The sequence below is a fragment of the Amblyomma maculatum genome, chromosome 9, assembly GCF_055883805.1.
Source record: "Amblyomma maculatum isolate TAMU_Amacu chromosome 9, ASM5588380v1, whole genome shotgun sequence".
Lineage (NCBI taxonomy): Eukaryota > Metazoa > Arthropoda > Arachnida > Ixodida > Ixodidae > Amblyomma > Amblyomma maculatum.
The window spans coordinates 91,735,851-91,761,894 of NC_139352.1; positions in this window are offsets into that span (position 1 = coordinate 91,735,851).

Genomic DNA, 26,044 nt, shown 5'->3' on the forward strand with positions numbered 1-26,044 from the left:
TCGGATTCATGATAACGAGGGAAATTGTTTAAAGGGAGACAATGAAGTGAACTACATTACATCAGTTACAGCCGAGTCATTTAAGAGCGACGATAGGGTAATCTCCGCAAATCAGGAAGCAACACAAGGTAGCAGAATACAAAGCAGCTTAGCAATGACCAATCTAAGCTGGAAAAAGGCAGAAAAAGATATTCCTAAAAACACATCTACAGGTATAGATGGAATTCCGATCAAGCTTATATAAGCTGGCTAGGGAAGAATAAAGAAAGCAGGATCGGATTCATGATAACGAGGGAAATTGTTTAAAGGGAGACAATGAAGTGAACTACATTACATCAGTTACAGCCGAGTCATTTAAGAGCGACGATAAGGTAATCTCCGCAAATCAGGAAGCAACACAAGGTAGCAGAATACAAAGCAGCTTAGTAATGACCAATCTAAACTGGAAAAAGGCAGAAAAAAATATTCCTAAAAACACATCTACATGTATAGATGGAATTCCGATCAAGCTTATATAAGCTGGCTAGGGAAGAATAAAGAAAGCAGGATCGGATTCATGATAACGAGGGAAATTGTTTAAAGGGAGACAACGAAGTGAACTACATTACATCAGTTACAGCCGAGTCATTTAAGAGCGACGATAGGGTAATCTCCGCAAATCAGGAAGCAACACAAGGTAGCAGAATACAAAGCAACTTAGCAATGACCAATCTAAACTGGAAAAAGGCAGAAAAAAATATTCCTAAAAACACATCTACAGGTATAGATGGAATTCCGATCAAGCTTATATAAGCTGGCTAGGAAAGAATAAAGAAAGCAGGATCGGATTCAAGATAACGAGGGAAATTGTTTAAAGGGAGACAACGCAGTGAACTACATTACATCAGCTACAGCCGAGTCATTTAAGAGCGAAGATAGGGTAATCTCCGCAAATCAGGAAGCAACACAAGGTAGCAGAATACAAAGCAGCTTAGCAATGACCAATCTAAACTGGAAAAAGGCAGAAAAAATATTCCTAAAAACACATCTACAGGTATAGATGGAATTCCGATCAAGCTTATATAAGCTGGCTAGGGAAGAATAAAGAAAGCAGGATCGGATTCATGATAACGAGGGAAATTGTTTAAAGGGAGACAACGAAGTGAACTACATTACATCAGTTACAGCCGAGTCATTTAAGAGCGACGATAGGGTAATCTCCGCAAATCAGGAAGCAACACAAGGTAGCAGAATACAAAGCAGCTTAGCAAAGACCAATCTAAACTGGAAAAAGGCAGAAAAAAATATTCCTAAAAACACATCTACAGGTATAGATGGAATTTCGATCAAGCTTATATAAGCTGGCTAGGGAAGAATAAAGAAAGCAGGGTCGGATTCATGATAACAAGAGTGATTGTTTAAAGGGAGACAACGAAGTGAACTACATTACATCAGTTATAGCCGAGTCATTTAACAGAGACGATAGGGTAATCTCCGCAAATCAGGAAGCAACTCAAGGTAGCAGAATACAAAGCAGCTTAGCAATGACCAATCTAAACGGGAAAAAGGCAGAAAAAAATATTCCTAAAAACACATCTACAGGTATAGATCGAATTCCGATCAAGCTTATATAAGCTGGCTAGGGAAGAATAAAGAAAGCAGGGTCGGATTCATGATAACGAGGGAAATTTTTTAAAGGGAGACAACGAAGTGAACTACATTACATCAGTTATAGCCGAGTCATTTAAGAGCGACGATGGGGTAATCTCCGCAAATCAGGAAGCAACACAAGGTAGCAGAATACAAAGCAGCTTAGCAATGACCAATCTAAACTGGAAAAAGGCAGAAAAAATATTCCTAAAAACACATCTACAGGTATAGATGGAATTCCGATCAAGCTTATATAAGCTGGCTAGGGAAGAATATAGAAAGCAGGATCGGATTCATGATAACGAGGGAAATTGTTTAAAGGGAGACAACAAAGTAAACTACATTACATCAGTTATAGCCGAGTCATTTAAGAGCGGCGATAGGGTAATCTCCGCAAACACAAGGTAGCAGAATACAAAGCAGCTTAGCAATGACCAATCTAAACTGGAAAAAGGCAGAAAAAAATATTCCTAAAAACACATCTACAGGTATAGATGGAATTCCGATCAAGCTTATATAAGCTGGCTAGGGAAGAATAAAGAAAGCAGGATCGGATTCATGATAACGAGGGAAATTGTTTAAAGGGAGACAACGAAGTGAACTACATTACATCAGTTACAGCCGAGTAATTTAAGAGCGACGATAGGGTAATCTCCGCAAATCAGGAAGCAACACAAGGTAGCAGAATACAAAGCAACTTAGCAATGACCAATCTAATCTGGAAAAAGGCAGAAAAAAATATTCCTAAAAACACATCTACAGGTATAGATGGAATTCCGATCAAGCTTATATAAGCTGGCTAGGGAAGAATAAAGAAAGCAGGATCGGATTCAAGATAACGAGGGAAATTGTTTAAAGGGAGACAACGCAGTGAACTACATTACATCAGCTACAGCCGAGTTATTTAAGAGCGACGATAGGGCAATCTCCGCAAATCAGGAAGCAACACAAGGTAGCAGAATACAAAGCAGCTTAGCAATGACCAATCTAAACTGGAAAAAGGCAGAAAAAAATATTCCTAAAAACACATCTACAGGTATAGATGGAATTCCGATCAACCTTATATAAGCTGGCTAGGGAAGAATAAAGAAAGCAGGATCGGATTCATGATAACGAGGGAAATTGTTTAAAGGGAGACAATGAAGTGAACTACATTACATCACTTACAGCCGAGTCATTTAAGAGCGACGATAGGGTAATCTCCGCAAATCCGGAAGCAACACAAGGTAGCAGAATACAAAGCAGCTTAGCAATGACCAATCTAAACTGGAAAAAGGCAGAAAAAAATATTCCTAAAAACACATCTACAGGTATAGATGGAATTCCGATCAAGCTTATATAAGCTGGCTAGGGAAGAATAAAGAAAGCAGGATCGGATTCATGATAACGAGGGAAATTGTTTAAAGGGAGACAACGAAGTGAACTACATTACATCAGTTACAGCCGAGTCATTTAAGAGCGACGATAGGGTAATCTTCGCAAATCAGGAAGCAACACAAGGTAGCAGAATACAAAGCAACTTAGCAACGACCAATCTAAACTGGAAAAAGGCAGAAAAAAATATTCCTAAAAACACATCTACAGGTATGGATGGAATTCCGATCAAGCTAATATAAGCTGGCTAGGGAAGAATAAAGAAAGCAGGATCAGATTCAAGATAACGAGGGAAATTGTTTAAAGGGAGACAACGAAGTTAACTAGATTACATCAGTTACAGCCGAGTCATTTAAGAGCGACGATAGGGTAATCTCCGCAAATCAGGAAGCAACACAAGGTAGCAGAATACAAAGCAGCTTAGCAATGACCAATATAAACTGGAAAAAGGCAGAAAAAAATATTCCTAAAAACACATCTACAGGTATAGATGGAATTCCGATCAAACTTATATAAGCTGGCTAGGGAAGAATAAAGAAAGCAGGATCGGATTCAAGATAACGAGGGAAATTGTTTAAAGGGAGACAACGCACTGAACTACATCACATCAGCTACAGCCGAGTCATTTAAGAGCTACGATAGGGTAATCTCCGCAAATCAGGAAGCAACACAAGGTAGCAGAATACAAAGCAGCTTAGCAATGACCAATCTAAACTGGAAAAAGGCAGAAAAAAATATTCCTAAAAACACATCTACAGGTATAGATGGAATTCCGATCAAGCTTATATAAGCTGGCTAGGGAAGAATAAAGAAAGCAGGGTCGGATTCATGATAACGAGGGTAATTGTTTAAAGGGAGACAACGATGTGAACTACATTACATCAGTTATAGCCGAGTCATTTAACAGCGACGATAGGGTAATCTCCGCAAATCAGGAAGCAACTCAAGGTAGCAGAATACAAAGCAGCTTAGCAATGACCAATCTAAACTGGAAAAAGGCAGAAAAAAATATTCCTAAAAACACATCTACAGGTATAGATGGAATTCCGATCAAGCATATATAAGCTGGCTAGGGAAGAATAAAGAAAGCAGGATCGGATTCATGATAACGAGGGAAATTGTTTAAAGGGAGACAACGAAGTGAACTACATTACATCAGTTACAGCCGAGTCATTTAAGAGCGACGATAGGGTAATCTTCGCAAATCAGGAAGCAACACAAGGTAGCAGAATACAAAGCAACTTAGCAATGACCAATCTAAACTGGAAAAAGGCAGAAAAAAATATTCCTAAAAACACATCTACAGGTATGGATGGAATTCCGATCAAGCTAATATAAGCTGGCTAGGGAAGAGTAAAGAAAGCAGGATCGGATTCAAGATAACGATGGAAATTGTTTAAAGGGAGACAACGCAGTGAACTACATTACATCAGTTACAGCCGAGTCATTTAAGAGCGACGATAGGGTAATCTCCGCAAATCAGGAAGCAACACAAGGTAGCAGAATACAAAGCAGCTTAGCAATGACCAATCTAAACTGGAAAAAGGCAGAAAAAAAATATTCCTAAAAACACATCTACAGGTATAGATGGAATTCCGATCAAGCTTATATAAGCTGGCTAGGGAAGAATAAAGAAAGCAGGATCGGATTCATGATAACGAGGGAAATTGTTTAAAGGGAGACAACGAAGTGAACTACATTACATCAGTTACAGCCGAGTCATTTAAGAGCGACGATAGGGTAATCTTCGCAAATCAGGAAGCAACACAAGGTAGCAGAATACAAAGCAACTTAGCAATGACCAATCTAAACTGGAAAAAGGCAGAAAAAAATATTCCTAAAAACACATCTACAGGTATGGATGGAATTCCGATCAAGCTAATATAAGCTGGCTAGGGAAGAGTAAAGAAAGCAGGATCGGATTCAAGATAACGATGGAAATTGTTTAAAGGGAGACAACGCAGTGAACTACATTACATCAGTTACAGCCGAGTCATTTAAGAGCGACGATAGGGTAATCTCCGCAAATCAGGAAGCAACACAAGGTAGCAGAATACAAAGCAGCTTAGCAATGACCAATCTAAACTGGAAAAAGGCAGAAAAAAATATTCCTAAAAACACATCTACAGGTATAGATGGAATTCCGATTAAGCTTATATAAGCTGGCTAGGGAAGAATAATGAAAGCAGGATCGGATTCAAGATAACGAGGGAAATTGTTTAAAGGGAGACAACGCAGTGAACTACATTACATCAGCTACAGCCGAGTCATTTAAGAGCGACGATAGGGTAATCTCCGCAAATCAGGAAGCAACTCAAGGTAGCACAATACAAAGCAGCTTAGCAATGACCAATCTAAACTGGAAAAAGGCAGAAAAAAATATTCCTAAAAACACATCTACAGGTATAGATGGAATTCCGATCAAGCTTATATAAGCTGGCTAGGGAAGAATAAAGAAAGCAGGATCGGATTCATGATAACGAGGGAAATTGTTTAAGGGGAGACAACGAAGTGAACTACATTACATCAGTTACAGCCGAGTCATTTAAGAGCGACGATAGGGTAATCTCCGCAAATCAGGAAGCAACACAAGGTAGCAGAATACAAAGCAGCTTAGCAATGACTAATCTAAAGTGGAAAAAGGCAGAAAAAAATATTCCTAAAAACACATCTAGAGGTATAGATGGAATTCCGATCAAGCTTATATAAGCTGGCTAGATAAGAATAAAGAAAGCAGGATCGGATTCATGATAACGAGGGAAATTGTTTAAAGGGAGACAATGAAGTGAACTACATTACATCAGTTACAGCCGAGTCATTTAAGAGCGAAGATAGGGTAATCTCCGCAAATCAGGAAGCAACACAAGGTAGCAGAATACAAAGCAGCTTAGCAATGACCAATCTAAACTGGAAAAAGGCAGAAAAAAATATTCCTAAAAACACATCTACAGGTATAGATGGAATTCCGATCAAGCTTATATAAGCTGGCTAGGGAAGAATAAAGAAAGCAGGATCGGATTCATGATAACGAGGGTAATTGTTTAAAGGGAGACAACGAAGTGAACTACATTACATCAGTTATACCCGAGTCATTTAAGAGCGACGATAGGGTAATCTCCGCAAATCAGGAAGCAACTCAAGGTAGCAGAATACAAAGCAGCTTAGCAATGACCAATCTAAACTGGAAAAAGGCAGAAAAAAATATTCCTAAAAACACATCTACAGGTATAGATGGAATTCCGATCAAGCTTATATAAGCTGGCTAGGGAAGAATAGAGAAAGCAGGATCGGATTCATGATAACGAGGGTAATTGTTTAAAGGGAGACAACGAAGTGAACTACATTACATCAGTTATAGCCGAGTCATTTAACAGCGATGATAGGGTAATCTCCGCAAATCAGGAAGCAACTCAAGGTAGCAGAATACAAAGCAGCTTAGCAATGACCAATCTAAACTGGAAAATGCAGAAAAAAATATTCCTAAAAACACATCTACAGGTATAGATGGAATTCCGATCAAACTTATATAAGTCATTTAAGAGCTACGATAGGGTAATCTCCGCAAATCAGGAAGCAACTCAAGGTAGCAGAATACAAAGCAGCTTAGCAATGACCAATCTAAACTGGAAAAAGGCAGAAAAAAATATTCCTAAAAACACATCTACAGGTATAGATGGAATTCCGATCAAGCTTATATAAGCTGGCTAGGGAAGAATAAAGAAAGCAGAGTCGGATTCATGATAACGAGGGTAATTGTTTAAAGGGAGACAACGATGTGAACAACATTACATCAGTTATAGCCGAGTCATTTAACAGCGACGATAGGGTAATCTCCGCAAATCAGGAAGCAACTGTAGCAGAATACAAAGCAGCTTAGCAATGACCAATCTAAACTGGAAAATGCAGAAAAAAATATTCCTAAAAACACATCTACATGTATAGATGGAATTCCGATCAAACTTATATAAGCTGGCTAGGGAAGAATAAAGAAAGCAGGATCGGATTCATGATAACGAGGGAAATTGTTTAAAGGGAGACAACGAAGTGAACTACATTACATCAGTTACAGCCGAGTCATTTAAGAGCGACGATAGGGTAATCTCCGCAAATCAGGAAGCAACGCAAGGTAGCAGAATACAAAGCAGCTTAGCAATGACTAATCTAAACTGGAAAAAGGCAGAAAAAATATTCCTAAAAACATATCTACAGGTATAGATGGAAATCCGATCAAGCTTATATAAGCTGGCTAGGGAAGAATAAAGAAAGCAGGATCGGATTCATGATAACGAGGGAAATTGTTTAAAGGGAGACAGCGAAGTGAACTACATTACATCAGTTACAGCCGAGTCATTTAAGAGCGACGATAGGGTAATCTCCGCAAATCAGGAAGCAACACAAGGTAGCAGAATACAAAGGAACTTAGCAATGACCAATCTAAACTGGAAAAAGGCAGAAAAAATATTCCTAAAAACACATCTACAGGTATAGATGGAATTCCGATCAAGCTTATATAAGCTGGCTAGGGAAGAATAAAGAAAGCAGGATCGGATTCAAGATAACGAGGGAAATTGTTTAAAGGGAGACAATGCAGTGAACTACATTACATCAGCTACAGCCGAGTCATTTAAGAGCGACGATAGGGTAATCTCCGCAAATCAGGAAGCAACACAAGGTAGCAGAATAAAAATCAGCTTAGCAATGACCAATCTAAACTGGAAAACGGCAGAAAAAAATATTCCGAAAAACACATCTACAGGTATAGATGGAATTCCGATCAAGCTTATATAAGCTGGCTAGGGGATAATAAAGAAAGCAGGATCGGATTCATGATAACGAGGGTAATTGTTTAAAGGGAGACAATACGAAGTGAACTACATTACATCAGTTATAGCCGAGTCATTTATGAGCGACGATAGGGTAATCTCCGCAAATCAGGAAGCAACTCAAGGTAGCAGAATACCAAGCAGCTTAGCAATGACCAATCTAAACTGGAAAAAGGCAGAAAAAATATTCCTAAAAACACATCTACAGGTATAGATGGAATTCCGATCAAGCTTATATAAGCTGCCTAGGGAAGAATAAAGAAAGCAGGATCGGATTCATGATAACGAGGGTAATTGTTTAAAGGGAGACTATACGAAGTGAACTACATTACATCAGTTATAGCCGAGTCATTTAAGATCGACGATAGGTAATCTCCGCAAATCAGGAAGCAACTCAAGGTAGCAGAATACAAAGCAGCTTAGCAATGACCAATCTAAACGGGAAAAAGGCAGAAAAAAATATTCCTAAAAACACATCTACAGGTATAGATGGAATTCCTATCAAGCTTATATAAGCTGGCTAGGGAAGAATATAGAAAGCAGGATCGGATTCATGATAACGAGGGAAATTGTGTAAAGGGAGACAACGAAGTAAACTACATTACATCAGTTATAGCCGAGTCATTTAAGAGCGGCGATTGGGTAATCTCCGCAAATCAGGAAGGAACACAAGGTAGCAGAATACAAAGCAGCTTAGCAATGACCAATCTAAGCTGGAAAAAGGCAGAAAAAAATATTCCTAAAAACACATCTACAGTTATAGATGGAATTCCGATCAAGCTTATATAAGCTGGCTAGGGAAGAATAAAGAAAGCAGGATCGGATTCATGATAACGAGGGTACTGTTTAAAGGGAGACAACGAAGTGAACTACATTACATCAGTTATAGCCGAGTCATTTAAGAGCGGCGATAGGGTAATCTCCGCAAATCAGGAAGCAGCTCAAGTTAGCAGAATACAAAGCAGCTTAGCAATGACCAATCTAAACTGGAAAAAGGCAGAAAAAAATATTCCTAAAAACACATCTACAGGTATAGATGGAATTCCGATCAAGCTTATATAAGCTGGCTAGGGAAGAATAAAGAAAGCACGATCGTATTCATGATAACGAGGGAAATTGTTTAAAGGGAGACAATGAAGTGAACTACATTACATCAGTTACAGCCGAGTCATTTAAGAGCGACGATAGGGTAATCTCCGCAAATCAGGAAGCAACACAAGGTAGCAGAATACAAAGCAACTTAGCAATGACCAATCTAAACTGGAAAAAGGCAGAAAAAAATATTCCTAAAAACACATCTACAGGTATGGATGGAATTCCGATCAAGCTTATATAAGCTGGCTAGGAAAGAATAAAGAAAGCAGGATCGGATTCAAGATAACGAGGGAAATTGTTTAAAGGGAGACAACGCAGTGAACTACATTACATCAGCTACAGCCGAGTGATTTAAGAGCGAAGATAGGGTAATCTCCGCAAATCAGGAAGCAACACAAGGTAGCAGAATACAAATCAGCTTAGCAATGACCAATCTAAACTGGAAAACGGCAGAAAAAAATATTCCTAAAAACACATCTACAGGTATAGATGGAATTCCGATCAAGCTTATATAAGCTGGCTAGGGGATAATAAAGAAAGCAGGATCGGATTCATGATAACGAGGGTAATTGTTTAAAGGGAGACAATACGAAGTGAATTACATTACATCAGTTATAGCCGAGTCATTTATGAGCGACGATAGGGTAATCTCCGCAAATCAGGAAGCAACTCAAGGTAGCAGAATACAAAGCAGCTTAGCAATGACCAATCTAAACTGGAAAAAGGCAGAAAAAAATATTCCTAAAAACACATCTACAGATATAGATGGAATTCCGATCAAGCTTATATAAGCTGCCTAGGGAAGAATAAAGAAAGCAGGATCGGATTCATGATAACGAGGGTAATTGTTTAAAGGGAGACAATACGAAATGAACTACATTACATCAGTTATAGCCGAGTCATTTAAGATCGACGATAGGTAATCTCCGCAAATCAGGAAGCAACTCAAGGTAGCAGAATACAGAGCAGCTTAGCAATGACCAATCTAAACGGGAAAAAGGCAGAAAAAAATATTCCTAAAAACACATCTACAGGTATAGATGGAATTCCGATCAAGCTTATATAAGTTGGCTAGGGAAGAATAAAGAAAGCAGGGTCGGATTCATGATAACGAGGGAAATTGTTTAAAGGGAGACAACGAAGTGAACTACATTACATCAGTTATAGCCGAGTCATTTAAGAGCGACGATGGGGTAATCTCCGCAAATCAGGAAGCAACACAAGGTAGCAGAATACAAAGCAGCTTAGCAATGACAAATCTAAACTGGAAAAAGGCAAAAAAATATTCCTAAAAACACATCTACAGGTATAGATGGAATTCCTATCAAGCTTATATAAGCTGGCTAGGGAAGAATATAGAAAGCAGGATCGGATTCATGATAACGAGGGTACTGTTTAAAGGGAGACAACGAAGTGAACTACATTACATCAGTTATAGCCGAGTCATTTAAGAGCGGCGATAGGGTAATCTCCGCAAATCAGGAAGCAGCTCAAGTTAGCAGAATACAAAGCAGCTTAGCAATGACCAATCTAAACTGGAAAAAGGCAGAAAAAAATATTCCTAAAAACAGATCTACAGGTATAGATGGAATTCCGATCAAGCTTATATAAGCTGGCTAGGGAAGAATAAAGAAAGCAGGATCAGATTCATGATAACGAGGGAAATTGTTTAAAGGGAGACAATGAAGTGAACTACATTACATCAGTTACAGCCGAGTCATTTAAGAGCGACGATAGGGTAATCTCCGCAAATCAGGAAGCAACACAAGGTAGCAGAATACAAAGCAGCTTAGTAATGACCAATCTAAACTGGAAAAAGGCAGAAAAAAATATTCCTAAAAACACATCTACAGGTATAAATGGAATTCCGATCAAGCTTATATAAGCTGGCTAGGGAAGAATAAAGAAAGCAGGATCGGATTCATGATAACGAGGGAAATTGTTTAAAGGGAGACAACGAAGTGAACTACATTACATCAGTTACAGCCGAGTCATTTAAGAGCGACGATAGGGTAATCTCCGCAAATCAGGAAGCAACACAAGGTAGCAGAATACAAAGCAACTTAGCAATGACCAATCTAAACTGGAAAAAGGCAGAAAAAAATATTCCTAAAAACACATCTACAGGTATGGATGGAATTCCGATCAAGCTTATATAAGCTGGCTAGGGAAGAATAAAGAAAGCAGTTTCGAATTCAAGATAACGAGGGAAATTGTTTAAAGGGAGACAACGAAGTGAACTACATTACATCAGTTACAGCCGAGTCATTTAAGAGCGACGATAGGGTAATCTCCGCAAATCAGGAAGCAACACAAGGTAGCAGAATACAAAGCAGCTTAGCAATGACCAATCTAAACTGGAAAAAGGCAGAAAAAATTATTCCTAAAAACACATCTACAGGTATAGATGGAATTCCGATCAAGCTTATATAAGCTGGCTAGGGGATAATGAAGAAAGCAGGATCGGATTCATGATAACGAGGGTAAATGTTTAAAGGGAGACAATACGAAGTGAACTACATTACATCAGGTATAGCCGAGTCATTTATGAGCGACGATAGGGTAATCTCCGCAAATCAGGAAGCAACTCAAGGTAGCAGAATACCAAGCAGCTTAGCAATGACCAATCTAAACTGGAAAAAGGCAGAAAAAAATATTCCTAAAAACACATCTACAGGTATAGATGGAATTCCGATCAAACTTATATAAGCTGCCTAGGGAAGAATAAAGAAAGCAGGATCGGATTCATGATAACGAGGGTAATTGTTTAAAGGGAGACTATACGAAGTGAACTACATTACATCAGTTATAGCCGAGTCATTTAAGATCGACGATAGGTAATCTCCGCAAATCAGGAAGCAACTCAAGGTAGCAGAATACAAAGCAGCTTAGCAATGACCAATCTAAACGGGAAAAAGGCAGAAAAAAATATTCCTAAAAACACATCTACAGGTATAGATGGAATTCCTATCAAGCTTATATAAGCTGGCTAGGGAAGAATATAGAAAGCAGGATCGGATTCATGATAACGAGGGAAATTGTGTAAAGGGAGACAACGAAGTAAACTACATTACATCAGTTATAGCCGAGTCATTTAGGAGCGGCGATAGGGTAATCTCCGCAAATCAGGAAGGAACACAAGGTAGCAGAATACAAAGCAGCTTAGCAATGACCAATCTAAGCTGGAAAAAGGCAGAAAAAAATATTCCTAAAAACACATCTACAGGTATAGATGGAATTCCGATCAAGCTTATATAAGCTGGCTAGGGAAGAATAAAGAAAGCAGGATCGGATTCATGATAACGAGGGTACTGTTTAAAGGGAGACAACGAAGTGAACTACATTACATCAGTTATAGCCGAGTCATTTAAGAGCGGCGATAGGGTAATCTCCGCAAATCAGGAAGCAGCTCAAGTTAGCAGAATACAAAGCAGCTTAGCAATGACCAATCTAAACTGGAAAAAGGCAGAAAAAAATATTCCTAAAAACACATCTACAGGTATAGATGGAATTCCGATCAAGCTTATATAAGCTGGCTAGGGAAGAATAAAGAAAGCAGGATCGGATTCATGATAACGAGGGAAATTGTTTAAAGGGAGACAATGAAGTGAACTACATTACATCGGTTACAGCCGAGTCATTTAAGAGCGACGATAGGGTAATCTCCGCAAATCAGGAAGCAACACAAGGTAGCAGAATACAAAGCAGCTTAGCAATGACCAATCTAAACTGGAAAAAGGCAGAAAAAGATATTCCTAAAAACACATCTACAGGTATAGATGGAATTCCGATCAAGCTTATATAAGCTGGCTAGGGAAGAATAAAGAAAGCAGGATCGGATTCATGATAACGAGGGAAATTGTTTAAAGGGAGACAATGAAGTGAACTACATTACATCAGTTACAGCCGAGTCATTTAAGAGCGACGATAAGGTAATCTCCGCAAATCAGGAAGCAACACAAGGTAGCAGAATACAAAGCAGCTTAGTAATGACCAATCTAAACTGGAAAAAGGCAGAAAAAAATATTCCTAAAAACACATCTACATGTATAGATGGAATTCCGATCAAGCCTATATAAGCTGGCTAGGGAAGAATAAAGAAAGCAGGATCGGATTCATGATAACGAGGGAAATTGTTTAAAGGGAGACAACGAAGTGAACTACATTACATCAGTTACAGCCGAGTCATTTAAGAGCGACGATAGGGTAATCTCCGCAAATCAGGAAGCAACACAAGGTAGCAGAACACAAAGCAACTTAGCAATGACCAATCTAAACTGGAAAAAGGCAGAAAAAATATTCCTAAAAACACATCTACAGGTATAGATGGAATTCCGATCAAGCTTATATAAGCTGGCTAGGAAAGAATAAAGAAAGCAGGATCGGATTCAAGATAACGAGGGAAATTGTTTAAAGGGAGACAACGCAGTGAACTACATTACATCAGCTACAGCCGAGTCATTTAAGAGCGAAGATAGGGTAATCTCCGCAAATCAGGAAGCAACACAAGGTAGCAGAATACAAATCAGCTTAGCAATGACCAATCTAAACTGGAAAACGGCAGAAAAAAATATTCCTAAAAACACATCTACAGGTATAGATGGAATTCCGATCAAGCTTATATAAGCTGGCTAGGGGATAATAAAGAAAGCAGGATCGGATTCATGATAACGAGGGTAATTGTTTAAAGGGAGACAATACGAAGTGAATTACATTACATCAGTTATAGCCGAGTCATTTATGAGCGACGATAGGGTAATCTCCGCAAATCAGGAAGCAACTCAAGGTAGCAGAATACAAAGCAGCTTAGCAATGACCAATCTAAACTGGAAAAAGGCAGAAAAAAATATTCCTAAAAACACATCTACAGATATAGATGGAATTCCGATCAAGCTTATATAAGCTGCCTAGGGAAGAATAAAGAAAGCAGGATCGGATTCATGATAACGAGGGTAATTGTTTAAAGGGAGACAATACGAAATGAACTACATTACATCAGTTATAGCCGAGTCATTTAAGATCGACGATAGGTAATCTCCGCAAATCAGGAAGCAACTCAAGGTAGCAGAATACAGAGCAGCTTAGCAATGACCAATCTAAACGGGAAAAAGGCAGAAAAAAATATTCCTAAAAACACATCTACAGGTATAGATGGAATTCCGATCAAGCTTATATAAGTTGGCTAGGGAAGAATAAAGAAAGCAGGGTCGGATTCATGATAACGAGGGAAATTGTTTAAAGGGAGACAACGAAGTGAACTACATTACATCAGTTATAGCCGAGTCATTTAAGATCGACGATAGGTAATCTCCGCAAATCAGGAAGCAACTCAAGGTAGCAGAATACAAAGCAGCTTAGCAATGACCAATCTAAACGGGAAAAAGGCAGAAAAAAATATTCCTAAAAACACATCTACAGGTATAGATGGAATTCCTATCAAGCTTATATAAGCTGGCTAGGGAAGAATATAGAAAGCAGGATCGGATTCATGATAACGAGGGAAATTGTGTAAAGGGAGACAACGAAGTAAACTACATTACATCAGTTATAGCCGAGTCATTTAGGAGCGGCGATAAGGTAATCTCCGCAAATCAGGAAGGAACACAAGGTAGCAGAATACAAAGCAGCTTAGCAATGACCAATCTAAGCTGGAAAAAGGCAGAAAAAAATATTCCTAAAAACACATCTACAGGTATAGATGGAATTCCGATCAAGCTTATATAAGCTGGCTAGGGAAGAATAAAGAAAGCAGGATCGGATTCATGATAACAAGGGTACTGTTTAAAGGGAGACAACGAAGTGAACTACATTACATCAGTTATAGCCGAGTCATTTAAGAGCGGCGATAGGGTAATCTCCGCAAATCAGGAAGCAGCTCAAGTTAGCAGAATACAAAGCAGCTTAGCAATGACCAATCTAAACTGGAAAAAGGCAGAAAAAAATATTCCTAAAAACACATCTACAGGTATAGATGGAATTCCGATCAAGCTTATATAAGCTGGCTAGGGAAGAATAAAGAAAGCAGGATCGGATTCATGATAACGAGGGAAATTGTTTAAAGGGAGACAATGAAGTGAACTACATTACATCAGTTACAGCCGAGTCATTTAAGAGCGACGATAGGGTAATCTCCGCAAATCAGGAAGCAACACAAGGTAGCAGAATACAAAGCAGCTTAGCAATGACCAATCTAAACTGGAAAAAGGCAGAAAAAGATATTCCTAAAAACACATCTACAGGTATAGATGGAATTCCGATCAAGCTTATATAAGCTGGCTAGGGAAGAATAAAGAAAGCAGGATCGGATTCATGATAACGAGGGAAATTGTTTAAAGGGAGACAATGAAGTGAACTACATTACATCAGTTACAGCCGAGTCATTTAAGAGCGACGATAAGGTAATCTCCGCAAATCAGGAAGCAACACAAGGTAGCAGAATACAAAGCAGCTTAGTAATGACCAATCTAAACTGGAAAAAGGCAGAAAAAAATATTCCTAAAAACACATCTACATGTATAGATGGAATTCCGATCAAGCCTATATAAGCTGGCTAGGGAAGAATAAAGAAAGCAGGATCGGATTCATGATAACGAGGGAAATTGTTTAAAGGGAGACAACGAAGTGAACTACATTACATCAGTTACAGCCGAGTCATTTAAGAGCGACGATAGGGTAATCTCCGCAAATCAGGAAGCAACACAAGGTAGCAGAACACAAAGCAACTTAGCAATGACCAATCTAAACTGGAAAAAGGCAGAAAAAATATTCCTAAAAACACATCTACAGGTATAGATGGAATTCCGATCAAGCTTATATAAGCTGGCTAGGAAAGAATAAAGAAAGCAGGATCGGATTCAAGATAACGAGGGAAATTGTTTAAAGGGAGACAACGCAGTGAACTACATTACATCAGCTACAGCCGAGTCATTTAAGAGCGAAGATAGGGTAATCTCCGCAAATCAGGAAGCAACACAAGGTAGCAGAATACAAATCAGCTTAGCAATGACCAATCTAAACTGGAAAACGGCAGAAAAAAATATTCCTAAAAACACATCTACAGGTATAGATGGAATTCCGATCAAGCTTATATAAGCTGGCTAGGGGATAATAAAGAAAGCAGGATCGGATTCATGATAACGAGGGTAATTGTTTAAAGGGAGACAATACGAAGTGAATTACATTACATCAGTTATAGCCGAGTCATTTATGAGCGACGATAGGGTAATCTCCGCAAATCAGGAAGCAATTCAAGGTAGCAGAATACAAAGCAGCTTAGCAATGACCAATCTAAACTGGAAAAAGGCAGAAAAAAATATTCCTAAAAACACATCTACAGATATAGATGGAATTCCGATCAAGCTTATATAAGCTGCCTAGGGAAGAATAAAGAAAGCAGGATCGGATTCATGATAACGAGGGTAATTGTTTAAAGGGAGACAATACGAAATGAACTACATTACATCAGTTATAGCCGAGTCATTTAAGATCGACGATAGGTAATCTCCGCAAATCAGGAAGCAACTCAAGGTAGCAGAATACAGAGCAGCTTAGCAATGACCAATCTAAACGGGAAAAAGGCAGAAAAAAATATTCCTAAAAACACATCTACAGGTATAGATGGAATTCCGATCAAGCTTATATAAGTTGGCTAGGGAAGAATAAAGAAAGCAGGATCGGATTCATGATAACAAGGGTACTGTTTAAAGGGAGACAACGAAGTGAACTACATTACATCAGTTATAGCCGAGTCATTTAAGAGCGGCGATAGGGTAATCTCCGCAAATCAGGAAGCAGCTCAAGTTAGCAGAATACAAAGCAGCTTAGCAATGACCAATCTAAACTGGAAAAAGGCAGAAAAAAATATTCCTAAAAACACATCTACAGGTATAGATGGAATTCCGATCAAGCTTATATAAGCTGGCTAGGGAAGAATAAAGAAAGCAGGATCGGATTCATGATAACGAGGGAAATTGTTTAAAGGGAGACAATGAAGTGAACTACATTACATCAGTTACAGCCGAGTCATTTAAGAGCGACGATAGGGTAATCTCCGCAAATCAGGAAGCAACACAAGGTAGCAGAATACAAAGCAGCTTAGCAATGACCAATCTAAACTGGAAAAAGGCAGAAAAAGATATTCCTAAAAACACATCTACAGGTATAGATGGAATTCCGATCAAGCTTATATAAGCTGGCTAGGGAAGAATAAAGAAAGCAGGATCGGATTCATGATAACGAGGGAAATTGTTTAAAGGGAGACAATGAAGTGAACTACATTACATCAGTTACAGCCGAGTCATTTAAGAGCGAAGATAGGGTAATCTCGGCAAATCAGGAAGCAACACAAGGTAGCAGAATACAAAGCAGCTTAGTAATGACCAATCTAAACTGGAAAAAGGCAGAAAAAAATATTCCTAAAAACACATCTACAGGTATAGATGGAATTCCGATCAAGCTTATATAAGCTGGCTAGGAAAGAATAAAGAAAGCAGGATCGGATTCAAGATAACGAGGGAAATTGTTTAAAGGGAGACAATACGAAGTGAACTACATTACATCAGCTACAGCCGAGTCATTTAAGAGCGAAGATAGGGTAATCTCCGCAAATCAGGAAGCAACACAAGGTAGCAGAATACAAAGCAGCTTAGCAATGACCAATCTAAACTGGAAAACGGCAGAAAAAAATATTCCTAAAAACACATCTACAGGTATAGATGGAATTCCGATCAAGCTTATATAAGCTGGCTAGGGGATAATAAAGAAAGCAGGATCGGATTCATGATAACGAGGGTAATTGTTTAAAGGGAGACAATACGAAATGAACTACATTACATCAGTTATAGCCGAGTCATTTAAGATCGACGATAGGTAATCTCCGCAAATCAGGAAGCAACTCAAGGTAGCAGAATACAGAGCAGCTTAGCAATGACCAATCTAAACGGGAAAAAGGCAGAAAAAAATATTCCTAAAAACACATCTACAGGTATAGATGGAATTCCGATCAAGCTTATATAAGTTGGCTAGGGAAGAATAAAGAAAGCAGGGTCGGATTCATGATAACGAGGGAAATTGTTTAAAGGGAGACAACGAAGTGAACTACATTACATCAGTTATAGCCGAGTCATTTAAGAGCGGCGATAGGGTAATCTCCGCAAATCAGGAAGCAGCTCAAGTTAGCAGAATACAAAGCAGCTTAGCAATGACCAATCTAAACTGGAAAAAGGCAGAAAAAAATATTCCTAAAAACAGATCTACAGGTATAGATGGAATTCCGATCAAGCTTATATAAGCTGGCTAGGGAAGAATAAAGAAAGCAGGATCAGATTCATGATAACGAGGGAAATTGTTTAAAGGGAGACAATGAAGTGAACTACATTACATCAGTTACAGCCGAGTCATTTAAGAGCGACGATAGGGTAATCTCCGCAAATCAGGAAGCAACACAAGGTAGCAGAATACAAAGCAGCTTAGTAATGACCAATCTAAACTGGAAAAAGGCAGAAAAAAATATTCCTAAAAACACATCTACAGGTATAAATGGAATTCCGATCAAGCTTATATAAGCTGGCTAGGGAAGAATAAAGAAAGCAGGATCGGATTCATGATAACGAGGGAAATTGTTTAAAGGGAGACAACGAAGTGAACTACATTACATCAGTTACAGCCGAGTCATTTAAGAGCGACGATAGGGTAATCTCCGCAAATCAGGAAGCAACACAAGGTAGTAGAATACAAAGCAACTTAGCAATGACCAATCTAAACTGGAAAAAGGCAGAAAAAAATATTCCTAAAAACACATCTACAGGTATGGATGGAATTCCGATCAAGCTTATATAAGCTGGCTAGGGAAGAATAAAGAAAGCAGTTTCGAATTCAAGATAACGAGGGAAATTGTTTAAAGGGAGACAACGAAGTGAACTACATTACATCAGTTACAGCCGAGTCATTTAAGAGCGACGATAGGGTAATCTCCGCAAATCAGGAAGCAACACAAGGTAGCAGAATACAAAGCAGCTTAGCAATGACCAATCTAAACTGGAAAAAGGCAGAAAAAATTATTCCTAAAAACACATCTACAGGTATAGATGGAATTCCGATCAAGCTTATATAAGCTGGCTAGGGGATAATAAAGAAAGCAGGATCGGATTCATGATAACGAGGGTAATTGTTTAAAGGGAGACAATACGAAGTGAACTACATTACATCAGGTATAGCCGAGTCATTTATGAGCGACGATAGGGTAATCTCCGCAAATCAGGAAGCAACTCAAGGTAGCAGAATACCAAGCAGCTTAGCAATGACCAATCTAAACTGGAAAAAGGCAGAAAAAAATATTCCTAAAAACACATCTACAGGTATAGATGGAATTCCGATCAAACTTATATAAGCTGCCTAGGGAAGAATAAAGAAAGCAGGATCGGATTCATGATAACGAGGGTAATTGTTTAAAGGGAGACTATACGAAGTGAACTACATTACATCAGTTATAGCCGAGTCATTTAAGATCGACGATAGGTAATCTCCGCAAATCAGGAAGCAACTCAAGGTAGCAGAATACAAAGCAGCTTAGCAATGACCAATCTAAACGGGAAAAAGGCAGAAAAAAATATTCCTAAAAACACATCTACAGGTATAGATGGAATTCCTATCAAGCTTATATAAGCTGGCTAGGGAAGAATATAGAAAGCAGGATCGGATTCATGATAACGAGGGAAATTGTGTAAAGGGAGACAACGAAGTAAACTACATTACATCAGTTATAGCCGAGTCATTTAGGAGCGGCGATAGGGTAATCTCCGCAAATCAGGAAGGAACACAAGGTAGCAGAATACAAAGCAGCTTAGCAATGACCAATCTAAGCTGGAAAAAGGCAGAAAAAAATATTCCTAAAAACACATCTACAGGTATAGATGGAATTCCGATCAAGCTTATATAAGCTGGCTAGGGAAGAATAAAGAAAGCAGGATCGGATTCATGATAACGAGGGTACTGTTTAAAGGGAGACAACGAAGTGAACTACATTACATCAGTTATAGCCGAGTCATTTAAGAGCGGCGATAGGGTAATCTCCGCAAATCAGGAAGCAGCTCAAGTTAGCAGAATACAAAGCAGCTTAGCAATGACCAATCTAAACTGGAAAAAGGCAGAAAAAAATATTCCTAAAAACACATCTACAGGTATAGATGGAATTCCGATCAAGCTTATATAAGCTGGCTAGGGAAGAATAAAGAAAGCAGGATCAGTCATTTAAGAGCGACGATAGGGTAATCTCCGCAAATCAGGAAGCAACACAAGGTAGCAGAATACAAAGCAGCTTAGCAATGACCAATCTAAACTGGAAAAAGGCAGAAAAAGATATTCCTAAAAACACATCTACAGGTATAGATGGAATTCCGATCAAGCTTATATAAGCTGGCTAGGGAAGAATAAAGAAAGCAGGATCGGATTCATGATAACGAGGGAAATTGTTTAAAGGGAGACAATGAAGTGAACTACATTACATCAGTTACAGCCGAGTCATTTAAGAGCGACGATAAGGTAATCTCCGCAAATCAGGAAGCAACACAAGGTAGCAGAATACAAAGCAGCTTAGTAATGACCAATCTAAACTGGAAAAAGGCAGAAAAAAATATTCCTAAAAACACATCTACATGTATAGATGGAATTCCGATCAAGCCTATATAAGCTGGCTAGGGAAGAATAAAGAAAGCAGGATCGGATTCATGATAACGAGGGAAATTGTTTAAAGGGAGACAACGAAGTGAACTACATTACATCAGTTACAGCCGAGTCATTTAAGAGCGACGATAGGGTAATCTCCGCAAATCAGGAAGCAACACAAGGTAGCAGAACACAAAGCAACTTAGCAATGACCAATCTAAACTGGAAAAAGGCAGAAAAAATATTCCTAAAAACACATCTACAGGTATAGATGGAATTCCGATCAAGCTTATATAAGCTGGCTAGGAAAGAATAAAGAAAGCAGGATCGGATTCAAGATAACGAGGGAAATTGTTTAAAGGGAGACAACGCAGTGAACTACATTACATCAGCTACAGCCGAGTCATTTAAGAGCGAAGATAGGGTAATCTCCGCAAATCAGGAAGCAACACAAGGTAGCAGAATACAAATCAGCTTAGCAATGACCAATCTAAACTGGAAAACAGCAGAAAAAAATATTCCTAAAAACACATCTACAGGTATAGATGGAATTCCGATCAAGCTTATATAAGCTGGCTAGGGGATAATAAAGAAAGCAGGATCGGATTCATGATAACGAGGGTAATTGTTTAAAGGGAGACAATACGAAGTGAACTACATTACATCAGTTATAGCCGAGTCATTTATGAGCGACGATAGGGTAATCTCCGCAAATCAGGAAGCAACTCAAGGTAGCAGAATACAAAGCAGCTTAGCAATGACCAATCTAAACTGGAAAAAGGCAGAAAAAAATATTCCTAAAAACACATCTACAGATATAGATGGAATTCCGATCAAGCTTATATAAGCTGCCTAGGGAAGAATAAAGAAAGCAGGATCGGATTCATGATAACGAGGGTAATTGTTTAAAGGGAGACAATACGAAATGAACTACATTACATCAGTTATAGCCGAGTCATTTAAGATCGACGATAGGTAATCTCCGCAAATCAGGAAGCAACACAAGGTAGCAGAATACAAAGCAGCTTAGCAATGACCAATCTAAACTGGAAAAAGGCAGAAGAAATATTCCTAAAAACACATCTACAGGTATAGATGGAATTCCTATCAAGCTTATATAAGCTGGCTAGGGAAGAATATAGAAAGCAGGATCGGATTCATGATAACGAGGGAAATTGTTTAAAGGGAGACAACGAAGTACACTACATTACATCAGTTATAGCCGAGTCATTTAAGAGCGGCGATAGGGTAATCTCCGCAAATCAGGAAGGAACACAAGGTAGCAGAATTCAAAGCAGCTTAGCAATGACCAATCTAAACTGGAAAAAGGCAGAAAAAAATATTCTTAAAAACACATCTACAGGTATAGATGGAATTCCGATCAAGCTTATATAAGCTGGCTAGGGAAGAATAAAGAAAGCAGGATCGGATTCATGATAACGAGGGTACTGTTTAAAGGGAGACAACGAAGTGAACTACATTACATCAGTTATAGCCGAGTCATTTAAGAGCGGCGATAGGGTAATCTCCGCAAATCAGGAAGCAGCTCAAGTTAGCAGAATACAAAGCAGCTTAGCAATGACCAATCTAAACTGGAAAAAGGCAGAAAAAAATATTCCTAAAAACAGATCTACAGGTATAGATGGAATTCCGATCAAGCTTATATAAGCTGGCTAGGGAAGAATAAAGAAAGCAGGATCGGATTCATGATAACGAGGGAAATTGTTTAAAGGGAGACAATGAAGTGAACTACATTACATCAGTTACAGCCGAGTCATTTAAGAGCGACGATAGGGTAATCTCCGCAAATCAGGAAGCAACACAAGGTAGCAGAATACAAAGCAGCTTAGTAATGACCAATCTAAACTGGAAAAAGGCAGAAAAAAATATTCCTAAAAACACATCTACAGGTATAGATGGAATTCCGATCAAGCTTATATAAGCTGGCTAGGGAAGAATAAAGAAAGCAGGATCGGATTCATGATAACGAGGGAAATTGTTTAAAGGGAGACAACGAAGTGAACTACATTACATCAGTTACAGCCGACTCATTTAAGAGCGACGATAGGGTAATCTCCGCAAATCAGGAACCAACACAAGGTAGCAGAATACAAAGCAACTTAGCAATGACCAATCTAAACAGGAAAAAGGCAGAAAAAAATATTCCTAAAAACACATCTACAGGTATGGATGGAATTCCGATCAAGCTTATATAAGCTGGCTAGGGAAGAATAAAGAAAGCAGTTTCGAATTCAAGATAACGAGGGAAATTGTTTAAAGGGAGACAACGAAGTGAACTACATTACATCAGTTACAGCCGAGTCATTTAAGAGCGACGATAGGGTAATCTCCGCAAATCAGGAAGCAACACAAGGTAGCAGAATACAAAGCAGCTTAGCAATGACCAATCTAAACTGGAAAAAGGCAGAAAAAAATATTCCTAAAAACACATCTACAGGTTTAGATGGAATTTCGATCAAGCATATATAAGCTGGCTAGGGAAGAATAAAGAAAGCAGGGTCGGATTCATGATAACGAGGGTAATTGTTTAAAGGGAGACAACGAAGTGAACTACATTACATCAGTTATAGCCGAGTCATTTAACAGCGACGATAGGGTAATCTCCGCAAATCAGGAAGCAACTCAAGGTAGCAGAATACAAAGCAGCTTAGCAATTACCAATCTAAACGGGAAAAAGGCAGAAAAAAATATTCCTAAAAACACATCTACAGGTATAGATGGAATCCCTATCAAGCTTATATAAGCTGGCTAGGGAAGAATATAGAAAGCAGGATCGGATTCATGATAACGAGGGAAATTGTTTAAAGGGAGACAACGAAGTAAACTACATTACATCAGTTATAGCCGAGTCATTTAAGAGCGGCGATAGGGTAATCTCCGCAAATCAGGAAGGAACACAAGGTAGCAGAATACAAAGCAGCTTAGCAATGACCAATCTAAGCTGGAAAAAAGGCAGAAAAAAATATTCCTAAAAACACATCTACAGGTATAGATGGAATTCCGATCAAGCTTATATAAGCTGGCTAGGGAAGAATAAAGAAAGCAGGATCGGATTCATGATAACGAGGGTGCTGTTTAAAGGGAGACAACGAAGTGAACTACATTACATCAGTTATAGCCGAGTCATTTAAGAGCGGCGATAGGGTAATCTCCGCAAATCAGGAAGCAACTCAAGGTAGCAGAATACAAAGCAGCTTAGCAATGACCAATCTAAACTGGAAAAAGGCAGAAAAAAATATTCCTAAAAACACATCTACAGGTATAGATGGAATTCCGATCAAGCTTATATAAGCTGGCTAGGGAAGAATAAAGAAAGCAGGATCGGATTCATGATAACGAGGGAAATTGTTTAAAGGGAGACAATGAAGTGAACTACATTACATCAGTTACAGCCGAGTCATTTAAGAGCGACGATAGGGTAATCTCCGCAAATCAGGAAGCAACACAAGGTAGCAGAATACAAAGCAGCTTAGCAATGACCAATCTAAACTGGAAAAAGGCAGAAAAAGATATTCCTAAAAACACATCTACAGGTATAGATGGAATTCCGATCAAGCTTATATAAGCTGGCTAGGGAAGAATAAAGAAAGCAGGATCGGATTCATGATAACGAGGGAAATTGTTTAAAGGGAGACAATGAAGTGAACTACATTACATCAGTTACAGCCGAGTCATTTAAGAGCGACGATAAGGTAATCTCCGCAAATCAGGAAGCAACACAAGGTAGCAGAATACAAAGCAGCTTAGTAATGACCAATCTAAACTGGAAAAAGGCAGAAAAAAATATTCCTAAAAACACATCTACAGGTATAGATGGAATTCCGATCAAGCTTATATAAGCTGGCTAGGGAAGAATAAAGAAAGCAGGATCGGATTCATGATAACGAGGGAAATTGTTTAAAGGGAGACAACGAAGTGAACTACATTACATCAGTTACAGCCGAGTCATTTAAGAGCGACGATAGGGTAATCTCCGCAAATCAGGAAGCAACACAAGGTAGCAGAATACAAAGCAACTTAGCAATGACCAATCTAAACTGGAAAAAGGCAGAAAAAAATATTCCTAAAAACACATCTACAGGTATAGATGGAATTCCGATCAAGCTTATATAAGCTGGCTAGGAAAGAATAAAGAAAGCAGGATCGGATTCAAGATAACGAGGGAAATTGTTTAAAGGGAGACAACGCAGTGAACTACATTACATCAGCTACAGCCGAGTCATTTAAGAGCGAAGATAGGGTAATCTCCGCAAATCAGGAAGCAACACAAGGTAGCAGAATACAAATCAGCTTAGCAATGACCAATCTAAACTGGAAAACGGCAGAAAAAAATATTCCTAAAAACACATCTACAGGTATAGATGGAATTCCGATCAAGCTTATATAAGCTGGCTAGGGGATAATAAAGAAAGCAGGATCGGATTCATGATAACGAGGGTAATTGTTTAAAGGGAGACAATACGAAGTGAACTACATTACATCAGTTATAGCCGAGTCATTTATGAGCGACGATAGGGTAATCTCCGCAAATCAGGAAGCAACTCAAGGTAGCAGAATACAAAGCAGCTTAGCAATGACCAATCTAAACTGGAAAAAGGCAGAAAAAAATATTCCTAAAAACACATCTACAGATATAGATGGAATTCCGATCAAGCTTATATAAGCTGCCTAGGGAAGAATAAAGAAAGCAGGATCGGATTCATGATAACGAGGGTAATTGTTTAAAGGGAGACAATACGAAATGAACTACATTACATCAGTTATAGCCGAGTCATTTAAGATCGACGATAGGTAATCTCCGCAAATCAGGAAGCAACTCAAGGTAGCAGAATACAAAGCAGCTTAGCAATGACCAATCTAAACGGGAAAAAGGCAGAAAAAAATATTCCTAAAAACACATCTACAGGTATAGATGGAATTCCGATCAAGCTTATATAAGCTGGCTAGGGAAGAATAAAGAAAGCAGGGTCGGATTCATGATAACGAGGGAAATTGTTTAAAGGGAGACAACGAAGTGAACTACATTACATCAGTTATAGCCGAGTCATTTAAGAGCGACGATGGGGTAATCTCCGCAAATCAGGAAGCAACACAAGGTAGCAGAATACAAAGCAGCTTAGCAATGACCAATATAAACTGGAAAAAGGCAGAAAAAATATTCCTAAAAACACATCTACAGGTATAGATGGAATTCCTATCAAGCTTATATAAGCTGGCTAGGGAAGAATATAGAAAGCAGGATCGGATTCATGATAACGAGGGAAATTGTTTAAAGGAAGACAACGAAGTAAACTACATTACATCAGTTATAGCCGAGTCATTTAAGAGCGGCGATAGGGTAATCTCCGCAAATCAGGAAGGAACACAAGGTAGCAGAATTCAAAGCAGCTTAGCAATGACCAATCTAAACTGGAAAAAGGCAGAAAAAAATATTCCTAAAA